Source organism: Onychostoma macrolepis, chromosome 12, assembly GCF_012432095.1.
Source record: "Onychostoma macrolepis isolate SWU-2019 chromosome 12, ASM1243209v1, whole genome shotgun sequence".
In the NCBI taxonomy this organism is placed as follows: Eukaryota; Metazoa; Chordata; class Actinopteri; order Cypriniformes; family Cyprinidae; genus Onychostoma; species Onychostoma macrolepis.
In genome coordinates this window covers 5,288,117-5,311,780 of record NC_081166.1, presented here as the reverse complement: position 1 = coordinate 5,311,780, position 23,664 = coordinate 5,288,117, and the positions used below count along the sequence as shown (strand labels likewise).

At 33.6% G+C, this 23,664-nt stretch overlaps 1 protein-coding gene across 3 annotated transcripts in view; it reads left to right on the top strand.

Annotated features, from left to right (window-relative positions):
- Positions 1 to 224: 224 nt before the first annotated feature.
- The window catches only part of LOC131551374 (cadherin-18), a 225,939-nt gene continuing 202,499 nt past the window's right edge, over positions 225 to 23,664 (top strand). For 2 of the 3 annotated variants that reach the window (XM_058794302.1, XM_058794298.1), the window contains exons 1-2: positions 225 to 298; positions 9,759 to 9,844. The gene's annotated coding sequence lies outside the window, so the exon portion shown is untranslated. Of the gene's footprint in view, positions 299 to 556; positions 628 to 9,758; positions 9,845 to 23,664 lie in introns of those variants that run through there. The other variant, XM_058794300.1, reaches the window with a different exon arrangement.

Sequence of the window (23,664 nt, the reverse complement as noted above, 5' to 3'; positions counted from 1 at the left end):
CGTTGAAATACGTCTAAATTGTACTTTTTAGCATCAATAAAAACAATTTTGTGTTTGTAAATGTTACATATTAATACCTACGTATAAACATGAGACCTGTTATATCAGACTGTGGGTCGGTGATACTTAAGGTTTTATAAATGTCACGAAACAATTTCCTTTTAAAGTGTTCAAAGCGCTTTTAATTAAGTGTTGTGATAGGCGCCATATTGCACAAGCTAATTGTTTACAACATGGCGTGTGGAGTGACTGGATGGATTGTGATACTTGTAATGTGTTTCAGCGTGGCTTTGAAAAGGTAGGTGCGCTTGTAAACAGTTTGATTCAAATTGAAGTTTGCTGGCTCGTGTAGCTGTAATTTTATTTGTGTATGCACATTTGCACACTGGACATATAACAGAATTTACGACGTCACATTTCTTTAAAGGAATTATAGGCAGATAAAGATAGAACGGGTGTTTCAGTTTTGCAGTTAATTGTTTTTTATGTAACAGGAGGCATTTTGTTGGTAGTTTGGTTCACATGATTCTGCCCCATCATAATTGTCTGTTCTCGTGGGGCACATAGATTGGCATCTGTGATTTCTTGAGCTACATTATTTTCTTATGGCCATCAGCAGTAGCTAAGGTATGTAACAATGTAGACTATATCACGAATTAAAATGCGACATGCATTGAATGACAACTCAGAAATAATCAGCTTGGATTACCTTATCTGAACCTGATTTTATACTGATATCTCTGGTCAAAGTTTGTTGGTTTTAAAACTCATTCCCACCATCATGAAAATGATTGTAATAATGTATGGACTGGATATAGAAAGCACTGGGAGAGTGAGAATTCGGAATCATGAACTGAATAATTTATGTAGATGACCAAGTTCTAGTTTAGCTAGTTAACAGGGTGCTGTTAGACACTTCTGGTGTGTGATGTGACTATTCCGTTCGGCTGCAAACAGCATCTTTTTCCACTGATGACAATTCAAAATAAGTTATAATCTAATGAAATAAGATTTGAATATATAAAAAAACAATACATTAAAAAATAAAAAATATATAGCCTTAATCACAAACATTTCATCACATTATAGTAGTTGTTTTACTAGTGCATGATTCTTTTTTTTTTTTTTTAGAAATGAAAATGTATTCACCCTCAGGCTGTCCAAGTTGTAGATAAGTTTGTTTCTTCATCAGAGCAGATTTGGAGAAATTTAACATTACATCACTTTCTCACCAGTGGATCATCTGCAGTGAATGGGTGCCGTCAGAATGAGAGTCCAAACAGCTGATAAAAACATCACAATAATCCACAAGTAATCCACACCACTCCAATTAATCAGTTAACATCTTGTGAAGTGAAAAGCTTTATAGGAAACAAATCCATCAGTAAGGTGTTTTAACACTTGTGTCCAAAAATATAAGTCCATAAAAACACTAAGTCCATTGAAAAAGTTTTCCTCTCACATTAAAATACCCACATATTTGTTTGGAACTGTTTTGGACGGTTTTTGCTTGTAAACAGCGCTTAACCTGTGCATATTTCTCTCCTGATTCAGACAAGATGACTTTATCATAGGAGAAAGCATTATTATGGATAGAGAACTCGTATTTTAGCAGGAAGCGACAGTTTAAAGAGAAAACTTGATAGATTTGTTAATGACTAACAGCTTTTCACTTTACACAGTGTTAACTGATGGACTGGAGTGGTGTGGATTACTTGTATATTATTGTGATGCTGTCAGCTGTTAGGACTCAAATTCTGACGGCACCCATTCACTGCAGAGGATCCACTTGTGAGCAAGTGATGTAATGCTAAATTCCTCCAAATCTGTTCTGATGAAAAACAAACTCATCTACATCTTGGATAACCTCATGAGGATGTGTACATTTTTAGCAAATTTTTATTTTTGGGTGAACTATTCCATACTTTTACTGTGTGCTTGCACCAGTAACTTGTCTTGATTGGCACTTCTGCATGAGCATCATGTGCTTGGCAGTAGGTGAATGAATTATCATGCTAATCGAGAGCAAAGGCTGTGTTTCTTTATGGTCATCACACCTTCACGAGCACAACTGCCAGCGTTTCACGTGTCCATTATTACCATAATCCAGCAGTTCTGCTGTGCCATTGTGCCGTAATTGGTTTGAAACAGGTGCCGTCACTCCCCCTCGCTCTCTCTCCCAGGTTGCCCACACATTGCTATGATGGGCAGCGTTAGCCTTGAGAGGCTGGAGGGAAGCAAGCTAATGTAATGTAATTTAGACCTGCTTGTCAGTCCCGGCGACACCTACATCCATCAATGTCAAGCAACAACACGTCAATACTGGCCTCAAGGTTTGGCTGCGTAACAAACCGCAAACTTTAACGTCTCACTTAGGTGTTTCCAGACATTTTGGGGGAGAGGGGAGAAGTGACTTAAGGGGAAGTGACAAGGTAACACTCCCTCTGAAACCTTCTTGATGTGCGAGAGATCAGGGCCGTGTGGTTCAGTTTCAATGCAGATTGTGCAGCTAGAAGAAAATACTATAAGAAACAGTATTTTCTTGTATAACGTTCTCCAATAATACTTTTATTTACAAAATATGTTTTACAGTGTGTTACAGTGACATTACCACAGCTATAGGATTTTACTTTTAAGTCATTGCATTTTATTTTTATTTTTTTTGGCTTATTGATTTATATCAATTTTTATTATATGTCTGATAATGTTTATTGTATCAGTTGTCAATATGGGTCAGAGCAGAAATATTAATTTATATTAAGTTAATTTCCCCATGTCTATTGATGCTGGACTGAATTTTGTGTTTCTAGCACCTTGCCGGAATGAAATTCAAAGATTTATACTGCTGAGCTACTCGTGGTGTAAACATATTATAGGTTATATATCAAAGCATATGCAGGAAATAAATAATTAATGTTTAGATTAATATCTAAAGCATTTTTTGTATTTTTGTCATTTTAAATGTCATTTGCATTTATTTATATACCTGATGCTTTTATCCAATATGACTTTCTGTGAATTCAAATACATTTTGTACATGTGTGTTTCCTAGATATCGAAGCTGCAATCTTTGCATTGCCTTTTTCTGTAGTTTTTAAGACATTTCAATCACTAACAGACTTGGCTATCCAATATACAACATCCTAGTAATTCAAACAATTAATTTACTAAAATGTAAAGCGCTTGTTTATAGCTTGTTTGAGGCTATAATCTGATGAGCACGATGACTTATTAATATAAATGTCTTCAAGAGAGGCAAGCGGGGCTTATATTGGGAATTGAGAAGATAGAAATGAAGGAGGTGGAAAAGGTTCCTGTGACTCCTTAGCAAATCTCAAAGTGACATCTGTGACTCTAATGAGCTCATCAGGCCATGAAAGTGGGGAAAAAAACACATCAAAGGCCTCACCTGGCTTTCATCATGAGGGAAGCTGTGGTGATTAAGCAAACCAGTCAATTAAAGGAAATTACTGCTTGTTCTCGTTAAGTTCTCTCTCAAGTCTTATGATGGTTACCTTTCCTTATTTACACTAAAAAATAAAAATAAATAAATCAATAAAAATGAACCAACTTGCATAAATAATCATGTAGCTCAAATAATGGAGCAAGGTGCTATAGCAAATCCAAGGTCATTGGTTTGATTCCCAGGGAATTCATAAAATGACAAAATGTGTGCCATTTGGATAAAACACATCTCCCAAATATGTAAATGTAACTAAATTTGATTAAATTTAATTGTATAGCACTTTTCACCATAACTATTGTTTCAGAGCAGCTGTACAACTTATAATGATTGCAATGTAAGGATGATATTTTAAAATAAGAAAAAAATATTCAGTGTGGCTTTGTCTGAACTCTTCGCAAAGGCTGGATGCAAACTGGAGTTGGCGCAATGAACTATAAATTGTAATACAAATTACTGAAATGACTTTTATTGTGGTTTTCACAGAATACAAAACAACTCAGCCCCTGTCCACTTGAAGTATTTTCAAAACAGCAGCTTTTTCTATGTGGTTTGGCCGTTCGTCCACACACAAACTCAGCACCAGGTCACTGAAACTGAACCTTTTTGAAAACTCCTGTCAGGGTGAAGTTTTTCAAAAACTCTGGTTGCAGTGTTATCGTGTAGATAATGAAACTGGAGATTTTGGCTTGTGATGTTGGAGAATGTCCTGTTATCTCCGCCTTTTGGAAACTTTTTCAGGCTTCTTATTGGCCAACATGGCTTTACGGTTGAGATTATATTGCCACCTGTTGGTTTGGCATGCTCTTGACAGTGCTCCATGGCATGCTTTTACGTTTTCATGAGGACAGAGATGTTTTTTTTAAAAATGGAAGAAGGAAAAACTCCCGTGTATATGTGGACATGGCCTCAAACTAGCAAAAATCCAATATTATTAAAAAAAGATAAATATAAAATATTTTCTGTTATTTTTACCCCAGATGTAATTTCTTTTAATTTAAGAATTTTGTTTTTGCTATACATTTGGCAGATGCTTTTATTCAAAATAACTTAAATCGCTTTCAAGGTATACTTTAATAATTTCTTGCTTTTGCTGGGAATCGAACCCATGAACTTGATGACCTACTGTTTGAGCTACAGGATTTACTTAATAATTATTTTCTTATCATTCTTAAGCCAGTTCTTACTTATTCACTTTCACGTTGTCATGTTGTTTTTGTAATGCTGGGTGAACTGCTCCTTTAGAGCCTTCAAAAGTTCATAATTGTGAAACATGAGGTTAGTTGGGTCCCATCTCTGAGTGTTTCCATCCATCCTTCTTTCCTCCTCATCTTGCCTATCATTCTGCAACTTCCTGCTACCTTCTTTTTTCCTTCCACCTTGAACTTGTTCCATGGCCCACACGGCAGCAGGAAGCAGATTAATGCCCGCTCTTTGAAATCTCAGTCACATCGTAGCCACTTTCCTGCCTTCTCCCAGCCGCTAACATAAATCACGCGTTTCCCATCTGTCAGCGCTGACTAATGTCCACTGCCAGCTTTCCGACCGGATCCTTTACCTGACTGCAGCTCCAGTACAGAGCTAAAGAGAGCAGGTGTTAGTAGGCATCTACAGGACAATTAACAGAGCAATGGAAAGTTAAAGGTATAGTTCACTCAATCAATAAGTCACCCTCAAGCCATTACACAACTCTACTGTATTTCATTTTTGTATGTAATTTTGTATATAACTTTTTTGCTGGAGGGGGGATGTAATGTTGAGGATAGTGTATTGCTTGCGTGCTTGATTTGTTTGTTTGTTTGATTATTTATTTATTAATTATTATTATTATTATTAAATAAGCAAGTTTCCTGAATTATATTTCTGTAATTTCTACATTTCTGTAATTTAGTTACACAAAGTATTACACAATTACAAATATGATTGGGTTTTTCCTATGTGATTCAATCAAAATTTGTATTTATTTATTTATTGCAATGAAAGTTAGCATCTTACATGGATAGTATGATTTTTTTTAGTTAGTTGTTTTTATTTTTATTTGTTAATTTATTATTTTTTACAACCCGTTTTCCGTAAATGTTGGGACATTTTTTTTAAATTTGAATAAAATGAAAAGTAAAAGGCTTTCAAATCACATGAGCCCATATTTTATTCACAATAGAACATAGAGAACATTTTAGATGCCTGCTACAGGTCTAAAAAAAGTTGGCACGGGGGCAACAAAGGGCTGAAAAAGCAAGACATTTTGAAGTTAATTGACATCAGGTCTGTAACATGATTAGCTATAAAAGGGATGTCTTAGAGAGGCAGTCTCTCAGAAGTAAAGATGGGCAGATGCTCTCCAATCTGTGAAAGAGTGCGTAAAAAGATTGTGGAATTCTTTAAAAACCAACGTTCCTCAATGCCAAATTGCAAAGGTTTTGCAAATCTCATCATCTACAGTGCATAACATCATCAAAAGATTCAGAGAAACTGGAGAAATCTCTGTGCGTAAGGGACAAGGCTGAAGACCTTTGAGGCCTTCCGGGCCCTCAGACGACACTGCAAACGACTATTTCAAAGTGGAAAAGTGTTCTATGGTCAGACGAGTCCAAATTTGACATTCTTGTTGGAAATCACGGACGCCGTGTCCTCTGGGCTAAAGAGGAAGGAGACCTTCCAGTGTGTTATCAGCATTCAATTCAAAAGCCAGCATCTCTGATGGTATGGGGTGCATAAGTGAATACAGTATGGGCAGCTTGCATGTTTTGGAAGGCACTATGAATGCTGAAAGGTATATAAAGGTTTTAGAGCAACATATGCTCCCCTCCAGACGTTGTGTATTTCAGCAGAACAATTCAAAACCACATACTGCAGCTATTACAACAGCATGGCTTCGTAGTAGAAGAGTCCGAGTACTGAATTGGCCTGCCTGCAGTCCAGATCTTTCACCTATAGAGAACATTTGGCGCATCATTAAACGAAAAACAAACTCTTTAGCAGCTGGAAACCTATATCAGGCAAGAATGGGACCAAATTCCAGCACCAAAGCTCCAGAAACTCATAACCTCAGTGTTTTAAAAAGAAGAGGAGATGCTACACCATGGTAAACATGCCCCCGTCCCAACTATTTTGAGTCCTGTAGCAGGCATCAAATCTGAAATTAGCTCATTTGTGTATAAAATTGTAAAATTTCTCAGTTTAAACATTTGTTATCTATGTTCTATTGTGAATAAAATATTGGCTCATATGATTTGAAAGTCTTTAAATTTTCATTTTATTCAAATTTAAAAAAATGTCCCAACATTTCCGGAATTCGGGTTGTAATTCTTTCCCCCTAAATTTACACTTAAATATACACCTCCAAGCAAGTATCCTGAATTACATTTCTATTTAGTTACTCAAAATGTTAAATTACAAAGCTGATAGGTTTTTTTTAATGCGATATCATCAGTATTTTTAATTATATATTTTTCTGATTTTTTTTTTCTTAATTTTGTATGTAACTGTATGTCTTTTTTTGTGTTTTTGTTGGCAATATAATGTTGAGATTAGCATCTTACATGCAGAATATCATTTTAGTTATTTCTTATTTTTATTTGTTTGTTTATTAAGGTTTTTTCCACAAATTTACACTTAATTTTACATGTTAATATACTGATAAAAAAAATAAATAAATAAAAGATGCATAGCCTGAATGCACTGTAAGTCGTTTTGGATAAAAGCATCTGCTAAATGCATAAATGTAAATGTAATATACAAGCAAGAATTCTGAATTACATTTCTCTTTCTTCACACAATTTAGTTACTCAATGTATAAATAATTACAAATCTGATGGCGTTTTTCAGTGTAATATGATCAGTATTTTTTTATTTTATTTTTTTTAAACCAATGGCAGTTAATATTTTTGGAGATTGTCTGGGATGCATATATGTCTGTCAGCCATTTGAAGGTGTGATGATAAACCTTTCAGCGCAATCATTTTACACTGACAGCTTTTCAACCACAGGATGCACCTGTTTTTCATGTCCTTTTCCCAGTATGTTTTCTTTAAAGGAGGTATTTTCAAAGACCTAGACACATTTTTTTATTCAACATCATTATTCTGTCCTGTTAGTGCATGTTGTGCAGTAGAGCTCTCCAGGCTTCTAATTACACACGAGTGCTATGGATTCTTCCTAAAACTGTTGGTTGATTTTATCCCTGAGCAGACATGTGGGCGACGGCCTCCAAAACATATTCCAGGAACTCAAGCTTACGTCATGCGTGAGAGTCAAATCAATGAACAGCAGGCTATTTTTTCACATTGAAATGTGTCATTGGATAGGTCTCCTTTTCTGACCATACTCACTATATTTGGACATATACAATACATTGTAAACATTTTTTTTTTTTTTTTAAATCAAAGATGCGAATAAAACAAAAATTATCGATGTATGTTTTATAAGAACATACTTTTTAAATCTTTCTACTTGAAATTTTCACATTTCATTCAATGTGGTACTTGCATTTTACATTACTTACATTTCTTTGCAATTATTTGTGAAATTGTTTCTGCTCCAGTTTTTTTTTTTTTTTTCAGTGATTTGAGCCTGTTTCAATCTTTCTCACATAGGCTGCATTAATTTAATCCAATATAGTGTCAGATAGTTTAATTTGCACCTTGACTTAGTGGATGGAATGAGACTTGGCAAGTGTTTTGAGCAGCTGTGAATAGGTATGTGTCACATGTTGACCCAGTTTCCTTAGTTCTCCTTATTAGTTAATTAGTTCCACACCTGTTTCTGTTTCCCTTGATTACGTTGAGTATTTAAAGCCTGTGTTCTCCCCCATTCTTTGTCTGCTATTATTTGTTCTAAGTGTTTTGCTATTCCTCGTTCCTGGATTGTCGCTGTTTGGAATTTATTAACAAGACTCTGTTTTGATTTACTCTCCTTTGTCATGCGTTTTTTAGGAACACAACGTAACCGTATGAAAGCACTCCCCATAATGCTCACATGGCTGGCTTGATGATATGTAATGAAACATTTTTCCGCCTTTAACTCATTTCTGTAAAAAATTTTTTTTTTTTTTAAATAATTTAATCTCCTTAGAGATATTTGGCTAAATGACTATTTAATCTGGTGCGTCATTAGAAAATATTCAAAAATGTCTTAGTGATGTCTTGTGGTGGCTAGAAACTTTCACCAATCTTTCAGTCTAGATCCTCTAAAACTGTGAGTTTACTGATATTTACTGTAAATTCTAGATCTTCGAAAAGTGGATTTTATTGACAGTCTAACATTTTAATTTCTAGAACTTCGAGAACTCTCAACTATGTTTTGCAAATGTACACCGACCTTCTTTAAAGGCATTACGAATAAACAACATGTGGAAAAAGCTCCATTCACTGAACAAGTGATTTATGAGAAGATTTGTACATTTTTACCTTTTTACTGTTAAATTAAAACATTTATGGCAGAACATATGTGTCCTTGGAGGAAATTTTGTTTCCCGTGAGAAGAGGTCCTATGTTAAATTTATTTAACGGACTGAAATTTTAAATATCATAAATGGAACTGCTAGTTGTTAGACAACCATACGCCCCAGCCATCCCATAATTACAAAAAATCCAATTATCTACAGATGCGTCATGCATGCAAAGTCTGCTGGTCCTTTTTCACTTAACGCATAGAAAGTTATAGCTGTTCAAAGTGAGCAAGAACAACAACAATAATAATAATAATAGGCCAGAGGATTCGCAGGATTCCTAATGAGTAATTTTGCCAGATGTCTGTGCCATGACTATAATGAGATGCAAATTGAGCTTGTCACAAATAATCAAGTGTATTAGATTATAATTTTAAAAAGAATTATTGAAAAGCAGGTGACACGTGCTTTTTATATGCATTGCTGAATGTTTGTGAGACGTGATATGCATTTAAATGCCCTATTTTGATCTTTTTAGACCACATTATGGCTCTTCACACAAAACTAAAGGTTTTCTATTTGCATCGATGGTTCCATGAAGAACCTTTAAAGGAATAGTTTACCTAACAATGGCAATTTTGTCATCATTTACTCACCCTCATGTTGTTCCAAACCTGTATGAGTTTATGTTAAAAATAAAAGAAGATATTTTGAGGAATGTTTGTTATCAAACAGTTGATGGTGCCCGTTGACTTTAATAGTATTTATTTCCCTACTACGGGTCCTTGGGAACTCAAAATGGTTCTTCTATCACATCAATGCCAAAACCTTTTCTTGAAACCTTAATTCTTAAGAGTGAACGGTAAGTTTTGAAGCTTAACAGCACTTGCTCTTTATGTTTTGCAGGCTGGAGAGGGGATCCCATTGATCAGCGGGTCGAGAAACTCTTACAGCTAAGCCTGAGATTTGTGAACAGGTCAAGGAGACCAGAGGTGAGTAGCTTTATTCTACCTGTGTAAGGATGGAGTGGGCTGTCGATCTAGGTCTTCAGAGGATGCCTCTTCATTTATTTTGCCCGAGATGTCTGGCCATTCGTTTCCACCTTAGACAGTTGCAGGTTCTTTAAATCTAGGTTACAGCCAAGCCGCCCATGTGTCTGCTGGACCACTGACGGATTGGGATTCTCCTCCTGCTTTTGTTGTTTTTCCATTGTTTTCCTTATGTACACTTTGTTTTATAGTTATTTTCATCACAACAGGAGTCTCGGTATGACCCGCAGGAATCTGAAAGCTAGTCTTGCTGTGTTTTTTTGATATCATAGGCTGTGTGTGTGTGTGTCACAAGGTGTGACTCCAGCAGAGTTGGACAAACGGTATTGCGCACCTCCTTTTCATGCAAACAAACCCTCCGCGATCACTCAGCGTGTGGCTGGCTGCTGAATTATTTATCTCGTCCTGCATCGATTTCATGAATTAGCAAAGAATTGCCAGGCCTTGAAGGTAGGAGTTGGAAGGAAAACGTGAGATTGAGAACTGTCTGCGGAAACACATGCATGGTTACAAAATAAAATAATACTATTGAACAACTCTTTCATTTTCCTAAAACACATGATTGAATGGGGACAGAGGGTGCATATCGTTTCTTATCACTGGGAAATTTTTCATCAGAGTCTACAATATGAGGCCCATTAAAGACCTCGCTCTCTGGATGTGTTATTGAAAGGAGAGGAAAATACTGCATAATGACATCTATGAACTGAATGCACACTAGAAGTACAATATGTCTGTCTGAGAACACATTCAGATTACCCAGTTTGGCACAGGACTGAATTAGTCATGTTTAGAGTAGCAATGTGGTCATAAAAGGTATAACTCATCCAATATTAGGCACTAAATGGGTATTATGGACAAGTTAATTCAATGTTCATTTGCCAGGAACTTGCACAAAATGCTGCAGAACAATGCACATATAGTAGTATTTTGTATATTAGTATTCAGTGCAGATGACAGTGTGATATCTAGACAGTAGGATGGCTAATATATTGCACATTTTTAGTGAACTTTGAGTAAATGTTCTGTAAAAGAAGTGTTAATTTGATTTTATCTCAGCACTAAATTGTAGCATGTCACTCAGAATTCACAAAATAATTGAAAACAGAAAATGCATATTACCCATTGGAGCTGACAGTTTTGTTGTGCTTGTAATGTGCTTGAACAATTCATTTCTTCATTACTGAATTAATCTGCGATCATTAATCATTATCACAACACAAATCACAACAGTAATCATTGTGATTTGTACTTTGGTTCTATCTGAAACAAGTAATTGGACTCACTTTTTACTCCACATGGCTTATTTAAACTTACAAAGTTCATATTTCACAGGTAATTATGATTTAGATCATTTCTTTCGTCAAGATTTAGGCCTATATATGGTTTTGTACATTGTGCTGAACTAACACGACAGTCAAATCATTATACTTAATATTTATTTAAAACAGCCAAGGAAATGGAGATAATTGGCAACCGCTGTGCTTGTCCTTGTGAGGTTTATGATCTCTTCGGTCACCAGAACATTGAGTCTTTGAAACATTTTGAATTGTAATGCATTTTACAATTTAGGTTCAGGTTGTTATACAAAGTTTATGCATCATAGATAATTTAATGGGAAAATTTCTTATTTTTTCAGTCTGAGGAAGCTGAAACCAGAATACTTTTAAATAGTTCAGTTCAATTAAATTTAGATTTTTTTAAAACTTAGAATCTTGATATTTTGATATATACACACACGCTTACATATATATCACTGCTTCATATATTTAAGTCTCTCGCTCACATTTGCATCAAAAAATAGCGCAGATGATTGTGATTGAATAATTACTTGGATTATGCTTGTAATTCTGTCAGATCATAGGCAGTAAATGTCACCAACTGCCTGAGTCTCAATCACCTACAAAAACACCAAAAATGCCAGCCTGTAACTGCAGAAACATAACAGATTGTGGATTATTGCTTGCTGTCTTTGAACCACTTTTCAAAGGACAAAGCACAATAAAGTGTGGAGGAAGTGGACGGAGAAACAGACATACAGACATGCACTGGCTGTTTATGTTACACAAAACAAGGCAAGAAGGTGACTGAAGCATTTATGTGAAGTATGGCGGCCATTTAGCAAAGACATTATGGCTTTTGAAAGGTCTGCTTCTCTGTATATCTCCGCACAGGCGTAAGGAGAAATCAGCTTTATGGGATCTTAGATTGGCATCAGCAGATGGTGGCATTATTCATTCATTTGCAGATTCATTCTTTTATTTGCTTATTTATTTATTATCCGTTGAACAAAGACAAAAGAAAGTCAAGCTTGAGCTGTAGGGCAAGTGATACATAAACTATGACTGCGTATGCTTCATAAATTTTGCTTATGTAATCGAACAGCAATAACCAAACAGGGTTCATAGTGATCGGAGATGGTTGACCGTGTTAGAACATTATATGTGGGGACATTAGTCTTGTCCAGGTGTGAAGGTTAAAGGTCACTCACCGTCTCTGTGTGTCAGTGGCATTGACAGTGATAGCAGGATCCATCTGGGTCTCTGATGCTGCTTCAAATGTGACTGAGTAGAAAAAAAAAACAAGACAGATTGTTTCATAACCGAGCAAACTGCTTTGCTGTCCACATAGCCAACTGCCATACAAGGCATCATCCAAGCTGAAATGAAACCTCAAAAGTGATGGATTTATACATAGGTCTACATAGGCAACAACTCACAGTTCACTGTTGATGAAGCTATATTTTAATACACATGAAATGACATAGCATACAAATATGAATTAATGGAACTTATGTAGCTAATATGTAATATCATTTTGATATTCATTTGATGTTATGTTTATACATTTTGAATAAATGTTAATACTTTTTATAGTAAATTATATTAATACATTTAGAATATTGATATTGATATTTTATATTAAATTATTTACATTTTGAATGGTTATTTTTTTAGTAAATCACGCTAATAAATTTTGCATATTGTTGAATATTGATAGTGAATGTACATATTTTGATGTTTTTTGGATGTTGTTTTGAATGGTGTTTTTAATAGTAAATTATATCTATAAATGTAATATTCATGAAAAAAAAATCATATTTTTTATTTATTTTTGAATGAATTGTGATGATTTTCTATACTGATTTAAATGTATACATTTTGAATAGTGATATGTTTTGAATTATGATAGTCTTTGAATATTCAGTTTTGAATATTGAAGCAGTTATAGTGGATTGTTTACATGTTTTTAATAGTGAATTATATTTCTATATTTTGAATGAATATTCAGTTTTGAATGAATAATGATACTCTTCATTTTGAATTATTATAAGTGAATAATTGAAGAGATACTTTGTATAGTGAATTATGCATTTTGGATTAATAGTCATGCCTTTTATACTAAATTGTATTTGAAAAAATGGTGAATGAATATTACATTTTGAATTAATATTGATGTATTTTATATTAAATTATTTATATATTTACTTACAATTGATAAATATTTTACTATAAAACATCAATATTTATTCATAATTTAATATTCAAATATTAAGTAAATATTGAATTATTATTGAATTAAATATCAAGTAAATATATATAGTAAATTACATTTATACATTCTGAATAAATGTTGATCATTTCTTTCACTTCATCTGGCATATTTCACTGTGCTTATTGGACTAGATTATGGCCTTCTCTTGAGGATGCCTCCAATGATGCCTTAAAATTTATCATCCATCCTTTTGGAGCAGGCTTCATGTCCAGATCATGTCTTAAAGTGCCGCCCATGTAAGTTTTTGAACAGAGTGAGACGGGATACAGTGGAAAAGTGAGAGGTGTAGAACCAACTGTAATGACTCAGAAAGTGGACCAGATACTCTGAGAGGAATAGATCCCAACAACAATTCCCAATTCTCCTCATGCCTGTACAGAATGAGATCCGGTTGACTAGAGTTTGCAAAGCCTCATGGGAGTTGCAGTTTCAGACAAACACACAAGCTCAATGCACACTCATGAGGTCAACACTCACAATGCACTCTCCACACTCATGCCACTAGTGCTTTAGGCAAGGTAAGGTGTTCTGTACTGTGTTTGTGTTGCTGAACACAGTGCAGATTCCCCAGATTTACCAAAAGTTTGTTGGAACAGAGTAGTTTGTCGCATTTTAAGCAAACCAATTTCCAATTTGATGTTGCACAATTTTCATTGTTCACATTTTTCAGTTCAGGAGCAATTAATGATAAGAATTATGAATGATCATGCTATTTTTTCTTGTTTCAGTTTTAGACAGAAATGAAATAAGTGCTCAGTGTACTGTTTGGTTACGTTCTGTGGCCAACAAGTATTTGGACACCAAACCACAATTAAAATGCAACATGCTTTAGATGCAAAATAACAAACCAAGAGCAAACGAATGATTCTAGAGTTTTTTTCTCAAGAAATAATCTTAATTTTCCAAGCTATTTTTTTACATGGGTATCCTAGGGAGTGAAATTAATCTCATTAACTCTTTCAGAAAACATCTTTGTGTGCAATGAAATGCAACTTGATTTGATATGTTATGTAATGCAGTAATATTCACACATTTTTCTCAAGTGTTTAAATATTTTGAGGCTGCTGTACAGTATGTGCTGACATTAATGCGTTAATTTGAGATTGACTAAAACCTCTGAAGAGGTTGCATGTGTTTTTGATTAAATGAGGCTCCCAGTGCCAATTTTGCGAACGAATATATATATATATATATATATATATATATATATATATATATACTGTATATGACAAATAAATATTAAGTTTTGATTTGATTATCACTTTTACATTTTAGATTTATTTTTGTTTTGTTTTTTTTAGTCGTACTTTTAAAGTGAATTATTTATTTATTTTGAAAAAAAATGTTTTCAATAATAAATGAATGAATATTACATTTATTATACATTTGAATGAACTAAACTATTACAAAATATTATTAAAATATTTCTAACACATTTGAGATACTTTTATTATGTTAATATTTTCTACCTGGAATATCTAATAGTATTTTAATAGTAAATTATATGCCAAATGAATATTGTTTTTACATTTGATTACAGATTAGATTTTTGTTGTTGTTGTTGTTATAGTTTTTTAGTAGTAATCATTTTTGAATTAATATTAATATTTTTTAGGGTGAATTATTTATACATTTGGAATAAATTGTGTTTTTAATAGTAAGTTTTATTTGTGAATATTATTATATAAAACTGCACTTTCCAAGAGAATGCATGAACTTAAATGACCTTAAATGCGTCCAAACTGACTCTGGATAAGTGCTTGCCAAATGCATCAGTGTAAATGCACTTTGTCTGCCAATTTCAAGTCTTATAGGAATGTGGCTCTTAAAGTTATATGATAGCTTTTTGTGAGGATCTTGAAATTGAAGTTGTTGTTGTGTGTGCGTCATTACGATGATAGTCTCAGTGTTTTTCTGATCAAAATCCTGTCAGCAGCACTGGTCTGCTCTACGTCGAAATACATTTTTTGCAATTCACAAAATTGGTCTTAGATGTCAAAATCATGGCAAAAATTGTACAGTGTGCACCTGCTTTGATATGCAAAGGATGACCGCCAAGCAAGTTGCACTTACCATGAGTCTGAGAACGTTCCTTTTAGAGAGGAGAGTCAAGCGACGGTTCTGACCTGCCCTTGAGAAGCCAGCTTTTTAACTCTCCCTTTTCATGCAGCGTTTATTTATTCTTTTATTTACCAAGGCTGTGTCAGCTCTGCTGACAAATTAGAGCAGGAGAGGACAAAAGTAAGGCGAGGGATGTCGGCTATATTTGCATTCGGCAATTAGACTTACTGTCTCCCCCTTCAAGGCTGAGATAATTGCTAAAATAAATTCTGCCAGCGACTCAAGCCTTTTTTTTTATCTTCCTGGTGAGCTTTTGGTCTAGCTTTCTTTTTGCTGTCTTGCTTGACAATTGAGTGTCCAGTATTATTTCTTCTGATGACATTTTCTACTCTCTATATCTTTCTCCATGTCATTGCATTGTCATTTCTTTCTCAGAAGTCGAGTTGTAATGCTGCTGGCACAGGAACTAAATATGTGTGTGTGTGCAACATAATTATATTAATATCATTAATCAGAGGTATTCATTTGTTAAATGTGTTTCTAGCACACATTTTTGTTCATTTGCATAGACTCTGAGACATACATTATTAACGAATTGGCAGCATCTAAAACATTTTATGTATGAGAAAATGTAGCCTACATGAATCATTTCAGGTTCATAGTACATATGAATTTATGGAATAAACCATGTGATTAATTCAGTACAATCACATTTATTTAGCACATTGTTTGATATAACATTCTGTTCTTTCATTTTTATTTTTTATTTTTTATTTTTTTGTCTTTAAACTGTATTCAATTCAACTATTCTCAAATATTTTATAACAGTTATATTTTATTACCAATTACAATAAAGTCACTTTTCCACCGCTACACACACACAGGCTAGTTCAGTCGCATTCATGCTGACATGAACAGACAAGTGCTAACAAGACACATATAGCTTTCTGTAACCTCATGAACTCACAGCATTTCTACAGACCTGAGTGCAGTCAAGCAGAGATTGACCGCTGGGAATAGAGACAGGTGTATCACACACACACAAAACCATTCCAGCCACCACTGGGGTCTCATTTTCCTTATTTACACACTCCTACATCTGCTTCCACCGGCCGATTCGCTCCGTATATAATCATGGCGTCCTGATGAAATGTCAAGAGCAGTTTATTTTCATCTAGAGAGAATGTTTCGTTGTTTTTGTGCTTATTTGTCTGTCATCGAGGCTCCTATCAGTCAGTTAAACTCACCGTTAGCAGCTGATTGCTGTGGTTTTTTTATCGGCTGATCGTTCAGAGGGTGTTGCTTTACTGCAGCCATTTTTTAACCATGTTTACAATTAATCCTCTGATGTGCAGAGTGGGCTGTAGTAGAGAGAATTTAAAAGATGTTTTTGATGTAGCATTCAAAACAATATGACTTATTACCGCTGACCCTTTATCCATATTTCTTTATGAATGTCCTTTTTATTTATGGCAACATAAATTCAACATGTTATGCTGTTAAAAAAAATAAATAAATAAAAATAAAAATTGTAAATAAAACTTGGTGGAGATTGCTGAAGTACAAGAAGGAAAATACTATTGGGTCATTCTGTGTTAACTCAACCAGAGGTCCTTGGCTCAAATTTTTGATTTTGCTAATATTTTTTTCTGAAGAAAGACAGACATGTATAGTGATGAAAGCCAAAATAATAAACGTCATGGATGAATATTTACTGAGTAATCCACTGCTTTGTAGAGGGGGGTCAAAATGGCAATTTTCACCTGAGATTCAGAGCCAAATTACAAGGGGGTAAAAATGACTTCAGAAAGATGGCAGCATCATAATGTTATTTTTTTTCACAGACATTGGTAGATATGTTAGTAAAATCTGTTCACTTTATCAATCTTTGTTGCATTATGTGCCAATGGTGACCATTCAAAAATGGGGAAACAGCACTTTTCAAGTTTTTTTTTCCAAAGTTTGTATGCCTGTAACTCAAAAAGTATTAAAGATATCTTAATTTACTTTTGGCATCTTTATTTTTAAGGCCCTATATGGTTCGGTTCTAGAGATATTGGAATTTAAATATGGCTTCAGGAGTAAATTATACATATTTTCAGTGGTCAAAAACCAAATGTGGGTCAATTTGCAAAAAATGTCATACTTTTTTTTTCTTTTAAAGAGGAATTTCTTTAGAACAAATAATGTTGAACTAGAGATCTCGTTTAGTTCTGTCAAAACAACTGCATTGAACATACCTGTCTGAGTGCCATAAATATTATTTTTCCAAAGTTTGCATGCCTATGTCTCAAGAAGTATTAAAGATATTGCAATATGATTTTAGATTGTAGTTCTTAATAAACTTTATTTTGGAATCTTAATTTTCAAGGCCCTACATCGTTCAGTCATAGAGATATGGGGACCTCAATGAGGCTCCATTTTCAAATTGTTGAATATTACCTGTTTTAGTGGCTGAAAAGCAAATGTTGGTCACTTTGTATACAGCTGATTTTATTGTATTTAAAGCGGAATGTCTGAAGAATAAGTAATGTTGAAACTAGGAATGCATCTTTTCAAAACAATATGCACAGAACATAGCTGTCGGAGTGCTAAAAATGCACTGAAATTGTCAAGTTGAGGGACATTATCTTTCTCTCAGTAGTCTATTCATAAGATCCTATATTTGAATCCATTTCAGGGACATTTGGAAGAAGGGATTTTGTTCATTTTAAGAGCTTCTGAAGCTACCAAGAGTTCAAACACACAGTATTGAAACATGTTTGAATCAAATCCCAAACCCCAATAGGGAAAAGTGGTTGCTTTCGCCACACTTTGCATTCAAATCAATAAACCAAGATTTGCCTAACCTGGATTACTTATTAGAATTTATTTTTCTATTTTATTGTTATATAATGTGAGCATAGTCATAATGCTAAAGGGCATATTTGGCATAATCACTGATAATACCTCAAACATTTAAGGTCTCTCACACTTGAAATAATTAACACTGGGTAATTCTAAACCCCAGGTAAATGGGATCCTGGGTAATATTATTTTACATTTCGCACTGTTCATACTTTACCTAGAGTTAACAATTAATCCTGATCATTCATAATCTTGTGTGTTACACTGTACATTCTTAAAGCCTGGGTTACTGTTATTATTTGCATTTTGTCAGCAGTGATGACTAGTTAAACACAAAACCACATTTGGTGTGAAAATGGGTAGGATACAAAAATTTGGACATGGTGCTTCACCAAGATGTAGGATTAAACCACACAGGGCCTTAAAAACGAAAATCCGAAAACCCCTTTCTTAGGAACAAGAATCTAAAATCATATTAAGATAACTTTAATACATATTGAGTTACAGGCACACAAATTTTGGAAAAATAATATTTATGACACTCAAACAGGTATGTCCTATACAACTGTTTTGATAGAGGAGAGCAAGATGCATACTTATTCTTCAGACTTTCTGCTTTAAATACACTAAGTATCAGCTGTATACAAATTGAACTGACCAACATTTGGTTTTCAAGCACTGAAATGTAATATTCAACAATCTTAAAATGGAGCCTCATTGAGGTCCCCATATCTCTATGACTGAACGATGTAGGGCCTTGAAAATGAAGTTTCCAAAAGAAAAGTTTATTAAGAACTAGAATCTGAAATCATATTGCAATATCTTTAATACTTTTTGAGTTATAGGCATGCAAACCTTGGAAAAATAATATTTATGGCACTCAGACAGGTATGTTCAATGCAGTTGTTTTGACAGAAGTAAACGAGATACATCGCTAGTTTCGACATTATTTGTTCTTCAGACATTCCTCTTTAAAAGAAAAGAAGTATCATATTTTTACAAATTGACCCACATTTGGTTTTTGACCACTGAAAATATGTACATTTGAACAATTTACTCATGAAGCTATATTGAAATTCCAATATCTCTAGAACCAAACCATATAGGGCCTTAAAAATACAGATGCCAAAAGGAAAGTTTGTTAAGACCCAATATCTAAAAGGGCATTAAGATATCTTTAATAATTTTTTAGTTACAGGCATGCAAACTTTGGACAAAAAACTTGAAAAGTGCTGTTTCCCCATTTTTGAATGGTCACCATTGGCACATAATGCAACAAAGATTGCTAAAGTCAACATATTTTACTAATAGATCTACCAATCTCTGTGTAAAAATAACATTGTGATGCTGCCATCCTTCTGAAGTAATTTGGCTCTGAATCTCAGGTGAAAATTGCCATTTTTACCCCCCTCTACAAAATAGTGAAAGTGAAGTAACCCATACTTGGAATTTGTGCTCTGCATTTAACCCATCCAAGTGCACACACGCAGCAGTGAACACACATGTAGAGCAGTGAACAGCCAATGCTGCAGCGCCCGGGGAGCAGTTGGGGGTTCGGTGTCTTGCTCAAGGGTCTCACCTCAGTCGTGGTATTGAAGGTGGAGAGAGCGTTCGTTATTCACTCCCCCCACTGACAATTCCTGCCAGACCTGAGGCTCAAACCCATGACCTTTGGGTTACAAGTCAGACTCTCTATCCATTAGGCCACGACATTTACTTTAAAATAAATTTCTAAGAAATTTCCAATAAATTTCACAAATAATTACAAGGAAACAGCATTTATTTATTTTTTTTTAAAGTAGAAACAAGATTGATTTGACACAGTATGACCCTATTTCAGTGTTTCTACTTTAAAAAAAAAAATTAAATGCTGTTTCTTTGTAATTATTTGTGAAATTTATTGGAAATTTCTTAGAAATTTATTTTAAAGTAAATCCTATACAGGATTTATTCTATTCTTTCCAGACAGGGAGTAACATATTATTTTATTTTCGTGGACATTGTGTAATTAAAGGGTATAACTGTTATTGTTATGAAGGATTTCAATTAGAATTTCCAATTAGGTTTTCATTTTATATATATATATATATATATATATATATATATATATATATATATATATATATATATATATATATATATATATATATATATATATATAGTTATTTTAAAAGTTACAGTTAGGTTGTAGTATGAGGGCATATTATCTTTAGTTTGCATTCATTACAGTACGTCCCTAAAGTCATTGTGTTTTCTACAGACTGAAAGATTTCTTTACCATATAATTTTTTGGGGCAATTTCCTGATTTATTTAATAGATTAAAGGGTTAAATATGAAAGAAACCTTTGACAGGCACCGCAACAACCCCAATACATCACATTCAAGCAACATTTCCTCTTTTAAACGATTTGCTTATTGATTTCTAGATGGATTGGTGTGTTTTCAACTGTTCATAGTTGGCCTCTGTGATAACTTGACCTTTTGTGCATCGCGAGCAGGTCAAGTGAGACAAGCCAATGACCTATGAAGCATTAAACTGTAATGACTGCGTAAGCATTAGTGCCGCATCACATCCCACAATGCTATGCACATACCGATCGTAATACCTGGATCAATCACTAAGTGAAATGGTCCATCAGTGAACAGCGTCATAAGCAGTAAAGTCCCATTGGCAATCCAAAACACATTACAGGAATAAAAAGTGCGTTGTTCAGCTGTAGATGATGGGAATGTGGTGTGCACTGGGATCAGATACGCTAGATGAATGTGTGTTATTAACGTGAGTGTGCAGTCATAAAGAACATCAGAGGTGTACTTCTGATTACATCTGCTGAAAACGCCATAAGTCTCGTGTTAGATCACTGTGAATGTTTCTGTGTTAATCGCTCATGTTGGACAGATGTGATTGTGGTGGTCATGTTAGCAACATCTTTTCTTCTGAAGAGGTCATACCATGATAGATTCATAATAGAACAGATGTTGATGAACTCGTGCACATAGATGTCTTAAAGGCACATCAGCAAATAACAGCACATTTAATTCTAAGGGCCAAAAAATAAAAAAAAATAAAAGAATAAAATAAAAGAATATATTTATTTAATATAATATATATTTAATTTCATTTAAGATTTGTGGACATCAGGGGATAACATAAAATGCTAAAAATATATATATACAATATATGTACTATTTAAAGTATTAAGCACATGGGTATAAATATTTTTGTATATGGATTGAAATTAATTAATTTATGTTAATTAATTTATTTATTTGTATCTGTAGACCTCAGGGAATATAAAATAATGCTAAAAAATATGCAATATGTTCAAAGCATATTGGTATAATTGTGTTTATAGTATCATATTTATATTTTTATTAATATTTTGAATGTTTTTTATTTTTATATTTATAATTTTATATTTTGTTGTATGTTTTTGTCATTTTAGTAGTTTATGTGTGTATCTATATACTGTAGTTTTTATTCATTTTTATTTCAGTTATTTAAGTTATTTTAGTACATCAATATATATCTTTTATCAATTTTTTTCAGCCAGTTGCCAAGGCAATATTTCTCATTTTAGTTGTATATAGTTCAGTTCACTTTTTATCTAAATTAATGAAAATGTTCTTTTAATTTTTGTTTCAGTTTTAGCTAGCTATAATAACCCTTATTTTTGCATTTTTCGAATTTATTTATTTATTTAAAAAATAAAAAGGATACAATTGCTGTGAAATGTATTACTGGCCATGACATGAAATTAATTATTTTCTTACCTTAATAATCCCTATTGACCTTCCTATTGTTGTTTTTTTTTTTTTTTTCATTACCTTATATTTATGAAGCTTTTTTACTGTTTGGTGTACGTGACTTAATGTTTTACTATACTTGGTCCTCATAATGTAGGCAAAACCAGACCCCCCCACACACACACACACATACTGTATATGTGCTGATAAATGTGCATTCCAGATGCCAGGCTTAAAAAAAGACTATTAGATTTGCTATTGAATTTCCTCTGCTCTGGTAGGGCGATCAGGATGTTTTGAAGGCAAATTGTGATTTTCTGAGATTGTGTCTGCCAGAATACAAGAAGGTAATGTACTGCACAGGCCAAAAAGGACTTTCATTAAATTATACTGAAGTTTTTTTTGGTTTTTTTATTCGGTGACGATAAGAGGAAGTGCAAAAGGCCAACTATTGTTTCTCACCTCTTGACAAATTCTATTCTAAACTTCTTCAGTGGAGATGAGAGAGATGAAGTGAAGTCATTTTCTTTTAATATAAAGGATGATAAAACACTTTGGATTAAGTTAAGAATGGGTTTGAGTATCACAGACTCATTTCTGGACCATTTAGTTTCTTATGTTCCTCTCTGTCTTAAAGGGATAATTTACCCAAAAATGAAAATTCTATCATTATTTGTGTAATCTCATTTTGTTTCAAACCTGAATGGCTTGCTTTCTTCTGCTGAACACAAAAGAAGATATTTGGAAGAATGTCGGTAACCAAATAATTGATGGTAGCCATTGACTTCTATGGTATTTTTTGTACATACAGTGGAAGTCAAGGGGACCTGAAGCATTTCACTTAGCAACATTCTTCAAAATATCATCTTTTGTGTAAATAATGACAGAATTTACATTTTTGAGTGCACTATTAACTTTAATTGTTTTTATTGAACAACATTTATTTTTTAGATGTTTAACAACATCTTTCTTCTGAAGAGGTCATGTCATGATTAATGTATGTACTGTATGTATGTTAGTTAGTTAGTTGACATAAGGGAATATAAAATAATATTTTGTGTAGACTATATATTTATTTAAATGTAATATTTCTTCATTTATTAATGAGGATTTAAATTTTATTTGAATTCTATTAATTTATATGTTCCTTTTAATAGGTGGCATATTTTATGTTGTTGTTTGTATCATTTGTTGACAGCTGCAGTTGCAATTACCAATATGAAAAGATCAGCATGGCCATTCTTTTAATTGTCTCCTTGGAAATTATTCAAATGCAAATCCTTAAGTCTGTACATTTTTTAGCCATTTTATGTCCATCTTATTTCATGTTTACTGTGCAAATTAATGTTTTCTTCTGTTTTATTGTCACATGGGTTCCAAATATTGAGGATGGTTAGGATTTTATATTTCAGGGAGCAAAACATCTTTCTTTATTCATGAAGGATGTGAAAAAAAAAAGTATTTTTTGATAAGTCCTATTCATGCTCGGCGGTTGGCGTAATGAAGTCTACGGCGCGAGAATGCAACTCTATTCAGGAATCCTCCATTCCTT